We start from the raw sequence: 6,086 nt of genomic DNA, 5'->3' as shown, positions 1-6,086 counted from the left end.
TATTTAGCTTAAGCATGATTATTCATAAAGATATTAATTACCCGCCTGTCACTTAGTGAAGGGATTTTATTCCCTCCCTAACTCCAGGGAAAAATCCTCACCTGGGGAAACAACCTTTCTCGGGGAGGTGGTCCTGTTTAAAACACATAGCTCCAAGAAGGGGAGCAAACATATTAAGAACAGTATGCCATATACACCAGGTCCCTTGAAACATACGCTGTGCAGATGTTTCTTCCCTGCTGCGACTGTGTCAAGCAGAAGGATGGACCGGCTTCCAGCAGTTAGTTTTTGTATATATTCATATCTAAAAGTATATAACTAATATACATTAGTTTTAAATTTAGACTGCAAGAGTATTAAAAGAGATGTTAGTAAATAACTAGTGTACTCCTACTTCTAGAAACATCCTGTATTGCTTATCTTAGGAGTCTGTTAGGTCTGCCAGCCCACCAGATCAGTCAACACACAAACCTAAGGGGATATGTTCTCTTGAGCTCACAAAAAAAAGCTCAAAACGGGGGAGGGCTGTCTAACTTTGAGATTTGGCATTATAGTTACCATTTCAAGGAAAAACTAAACTTAACTGGAGAAACAGAAAGGTACTTCTAGCTATACAATGGGAAAAGCTTGAAGGGTACATAGTACCTCCATGAACTTCTTTTATTTTTTTGCAACTTTCTATAAACCTGTAATTATATCAGAAGAAACAAGAAAGGTAGATACCAAAAACTACAGGTTGTAGACATTCTGACTGGCATTCCCTACTCAGATTTTCACAGTCTTAATCATTACCTGGTCCCATGAAAGGTTTGCGCAGAAATTAAGTCCCGTGCCACACTGTCAAATGTCTTTCAGACTACAAAATCTACCTCACTTCACTTGCTAAAACAACAGCAAGTCTGAATCTGCCTCCACCCCATCATCATCATCATCATCATCATCATCACAACCATCATCTCCATCCCCAACTTGGGATAAATTTCTCAGAACTTATTTTAGCCTCAAATGGTTCAGCTAGAATATCAGTCTCCTAAGCTTTAGGTTACAACCCCCTTTTCCCACAGCATACGCTGTCATGTATCTTTAAGAAGGGAGAACTTATAAAGAAAAGAAAAATGAACAAGTAGCACTTTCAAAAGGTGGAGAAACATCCCATTTTCACGACTGCCTGAGAAATGACTGAATGTTCTATATCAGTACCTCAAATTATATTGAAGTCTCTACCACGTACAGCCCTAAGAAAACACTCCATAAGAAAGGCTATTTTGTCTAGAAAGCATCCTAGACATCATTAATTGTTTCAATAAATATTACTCAAGCACCTGATAGGTGCCAGAAACTGTTCTGTGTACCAGAGATATACCTATAAACAAAACAAAGCCTTAGATCTCTAACACTTAAATTCCAGTAAAGCAGACAACAGTTAAGTAATAAGTTCAAATAGCAATAAGAACTAACGAAGAGAATAAAACAGATATAATGGGGAGAGGTATGAGCAAGAGACAAGAAAGTGCAGGAAAAGAATTTTTTTAAACACTGTAAGCTGAGATTTGAATGATGGGAAAGAGCCTACAAAAAACAGGTAAAAGAACTTACTGGGTAGAAGCAATTATTAAGGGACTGGGCAGGTAGCTTAGCGTGTTTGCCAATTAAAAACAGACTTGTGTGAGTCTGGCCGGTGTGGCTCAGTGGCCGAGCGTTGACTTATGGAGTAGGAGGCTGTGGTTTGATTCCTAGTCAGGGCACATGCCTAGATTTCAGGCTCCATCCCCAGTCAGGAGCGTGCAGGAGGCAGCCAATCAATGATTCTCCCTCATCATTGATGTTTCTGTCTCTCTCCCTTCCTCTCTGGAATCAATAAAAAAATATATGTATTTTTTTAAAAGGGTGGAAACAGAAGCATTGAGAATGCTATTATAGTAGTCTAGACAAGAGATGACAGAGGCTTGTTCTAGGAAAGTGGCAATGAAGGATGAAAAGTAGACGGCTTCAGAGTATACTTTGGAGGCAGAGCTGACAGGACGTACTAATAAAGAAGGGAGAGAGGGGAAAGGGACACAGCGACAGCTCCTAAATTTATGGTTTGAGCAACCTAGTGGTTCCTGGTGCCATCAGTGACTGACAAAGACTGGGAGAGAGGGAGTGAGGAGACTTAAGAGGAAATAACGTTTCCTTTTGGCCATGTCAGCCAAGAAAACCAAATGGAGATTGCAGGAAGGCAGCTGAAAATGCAACTCTGGAATTCAGAACAGAGACCGTGGAGACAAAAATGTAAGTCACTGAAGCTTAGATGTTTTTTAAAGCCATGGGACACTAAGTGATAACACTTAAGTAGGCAGTATGGTTAAAGAAGAAAACAAACCAGAAGGAACGCAGGGCTGAGTTCTGGAACACTATGACATTTGGAGGAAAAGCTGGAAAGAAGCTAATGTCACTGAGAAAGGAGTGGGGGGTGGGGAGGTAGGTAAAGTAAAAGGAGGAAAAAGGGGATTTCCACGATCTGGAAATCACAGAAGCCAAAGCAGGTTTCCAGGAGGGAGTAGTTAGCTATGCCAAGTGGAGGAGATAGAGGGGTGGTGACTCTTGAATCTCGAAAAATGGAGGTGGCTGGTAACCCTGACAAGAGCTACTTCGATGGCACTGGGGTAGAAGCCTGAGTGGAGTGAGTTGAGAAGAGAATGAGAAGCGAGAAGACAGTAAACACAGGCAACTTGTATTCCAAGTTCTACTCATTTATCACGGGCACACCCTAGCCATTGCTTCAGCAGCCGTCCTTGCAAATCTCCAGATCTTTGAGTTCCCCAGTTCTTGTAGGGCAGGGGCACATTCTTTTGTTGTTGTTGAAGTTTTTGTCAAACATCCACTATGTACAAGGCACTGCGCTAGGTGCTGTGAGAGTTACAAAAGGAAATCAGGAAGTTTGTTCTGCAGAACAATGCAGGTTATGAGACACATACCAAGATGAAGGCTCAGATGGAGTATCTATTGCATGAGTTCAAATAAGTTTCCTTTCATTTGTAACATCTGCAGAGGAAGTGGCTTTTAGCATTTAAGTATAGGTAGAATTTAAAGATGTGTAATTGAGGGTGCGGAAAAAAAGTCATTCCGGGAAAAAGAAATAATATAGAAGGCGCAGAGGCGGGAAAGCATGACTGGTTCTGGGAGAAAAGCCAGGGTCCTAGTTTGGCTGGAGCAAGGGCTACTCAAAACATGAAGGAATAAGGTCAGACGGGGGGCATCCCAGATGCTGTGCCATGGGACCTGGCCTGCGCTCCCCAGAACCAACACTACCCTCTGGGGCCCGCGCCCCTTCGCTCTTGCCGGCTAGAGCCTTCTGGGCTCAGGCCCCTTCCCTGGGCCGTTCTTCCCCGCCTGGTCCCGGAGGCAGGGGCCACCGCCGTGCCTCCACTCGTGCCCTCTGTGCAAGCTCGTGGGAACCGCCTCCATCGCCCGGGACTCACCACTCTGACTCTGAACCGCCCAACGCGGCCTCAACGTCGCCCAGCAGTCGCCATCTTTCCCTTTTCCGGGTCGGCGAGATGCACCCCCACAACCGCGCGGCAAGCTGGGAAGGCGAGTTCTTCATACTGGCTGCACTTGCCCATGAGAGCTCCAGAACTACCAATCCCAGAATGCACGGCGCCAGCGTCAACCCCGGGGCGCGGAGTCTGCTGGGCAATGTAGTTCGCCAAACATCTGAGTCGGCCAGCGGAAGAGTTTTCCGTGGGTGGGCTTCCCGCAAAAGGCTCCTTCCCAGCGCCCTCTTCTTGGAATATGCTGGTCTTCCTAGAAACTGTAGCCAACGACTACCATGGCTTGTGGCTTACTTCCCTTTGTGGAAAGCGTTTTTACAAAAATAACTGTGAGAGAGATTATTAGTCCCACTTCATAGGTGGACAAATACCAGTAAAAGTTAGATTACAGCCCTAACCGGTTTGACTCAGTGGATAGGGCGTCAGTCTGCCGACTCAAGGGTCCCAGGTTCGATTCCCACCAAGGGCATGTACCTTGGTTTCGGGCACTGAAGTATGGTAGCAATCATCTCAGGTAGAAACTGTAGTTTAACTTTAATCCTGCTGTTTGGCTTCTGTGCTTATTTGCTTTGTTTAACAATAGAAAAGTTACTTTGATTTTCTAAATTGTATAAGTCATCCCATTCGATTAAATGCCTTATTGATTGTAATGTGAATATCCCAGGGGTGGGCAAACTTTTTGACTCAAGGGTGGCCCTCGCGTCAAAAAGATGCGCAAGAGGCAGCTGATCGATGCTTCTCTCTCATTGATGTTTCTAACTCTCTATCCTTCTCCCTTCCTCTCTGTAAAAAATCAATAAAATATATTTTAAAAAAATAAAATAAAATAAATCAACATTCTCCTCTTTAAAAAAAAAAAGTTAGGCCGAGACCGGTTTGGCTCAGTGGATAGAGCGTCGGCCTGGGGACTGAGAGGTCCCAGGTTCGATTCCGGTCAAGGGCATGTACCTTGGTTGCGGGCACATCCCCGGTGGGGAGTGTGCAGGAGGCAGCTGGTCGATGTTTCTCTCTCATCGATGTTTCTAGCTCTCTATCTCTCTCCTTTCCTCTCTGTAAAAACTCAATAAAATATATTAAAAAAAAAAAAAAAGTTAGGTTACAGGGGTAGCTGAGTATTTCACAATGAAGGTGGATCTGTTCATTGTTTGGGACTATCCCAGGTTTAGGAGACCGTTTTAGCAACCCACGATAATAACTCCTTTATTGAGACAACTCAAAATGAGGCCACACAACAGATTCCAAAGTTCTGGGCAGTGGCACATGTTTTCTCAACACTCCAGATAGGACCCTGGCTTCTTTCTTCCTCATATTCCACCCCCCTCCCACTTCAGTCCTCCACCGAGTTCCCCCTACACACACACACACTCCCCCAACTGTGTGTTCACTTTGTTTTTCTTTGGTCTTATCATTCACAGTTCCTTGCAACTTCTAGAATGGGCTTAAGTAGATACCAGGAAGTATCTAATGCCTCCTTCCTTCCCATTTCCCATCATCAGCTTTTTAAAAATCCTCACCCGAGGATATATTTATTGATTTTAGAGAGGAAACCGGGGGGTGGGGGGGGGAGAGGAACATAGAAACATAATATGTACCCTGACCAGGGACCGAACCTGCAACCTTTTGGTGTACAAGATGACACATCAACCAAGCCACCCAGCCAGGCAGCTTTTTTGTTTCAATCCCTTATAGCTGTAGGGGCTGGCTTTTCTCTCTGAATATATGTTCAGTTCTCCTCAAGCAGAGCCTCTGGATAGACGCAAATAATTCTAAAGCCCTGAGCATCATGCACAACGGCCCAAGTTCTCCTGGGAGAGGTACCCTTCTGCTCTGAGTTCTGCCGCCATTGATCTGCCGCCACTTTTACCCCAGAGACAGAACTGAAGGGAAAGTAGCCTATTATGTGCAATTCACCCAGTGGACACTGGAGGGCTCTCCACTCACAGAATGCAAACCCAGCTAACAATCGGATCAAAGCTGTAGATGAATCTTTAATAGCTGCAGTTATTATTTACTGAAAATCTTCTAAGTGCCCAACTCTGTGCTGGACATTTAACTTACCTTCCTTATTTTCCTGAGTTCTAATAACAGTATTTTACTGATAAGATTGTGGCCCAGAAAAATTAATTATGCCTTCACAGGCCACATAGTTAAAAGAATGGAGCCAGGATTCAACTTCAGAATCCATGCTCTTTTCCTATTTCCAGATTTCCATTCCTCATCTTTAAAAATGGGTAGCCCTAGCCCTAGCTGGTTTGGCTCAGTGGGTAGAGAGTCAGCCTGCAGACTGAAGGGTCCCGGGTTCGATTCCAGCCAAGGGCACATGCTCGGGTGGGGGGCGTGCAGGAGGCAGCCGATCGATGATTCTCTCTCTTCATTGATGTTTCTATCTCTCTCCCTCTCCTTTCCTCTCTGAAATCAATATGTTTTTTTAAAAATAAATAAAAATGGGTAGCCAGCCTGTTTGGCTCAGTGGATTGAGCATCGGCCTGTGGACCGAAGGGTCCCAGGTTCGATTTCAATCAAGGGCACCTGCCAGGGTTGTGAGCTTGATCG

The 6,086-nt window shown here is 44.6% G+C and overlaps 1 protein-coding gene across 1 annotated transcript in view; it reads right to left on the bottom strand.

Moving 5' to 3' along the window:
• Positions 1-3,553, bottom strand: part of DDX23 (DEAD-box helicase 23) — an 18,401-nt gene extending 14,848 nt beyond the window's left edge. Inside the window, exon 1 of the mRNA XM_006755475.2 lies at positions 3,462-3,553. The gene's annotated coding sequence lies outside the window, so the exon portion shown is untranslated. The remainder of the gene's footprint in view (positions 1-3,461) is intronic.
• Between the last annotated feature and the right edge of the window lie 2,533 nt (positions 3,554-6,086).

This window comes from Myotis davidii, unplaced genomic scaffold (assembly GCF_000327345.1).
Source record: "Myotis davidii unplaced genomic scaffold, ASM32734v1 scaffold290, whole genome shotgun sequence".
NCBI lineage: Eukaryota > Metazoa > Chordata > Mammalia > Chiroptera > Vespertilionidae > Myotis > Myotis davidii.
The sequence above is the reverse complement of the archived record's forward strand: the minus strand, read 5'-3'. Positions and strand labels throughout refer to the sequence as shown.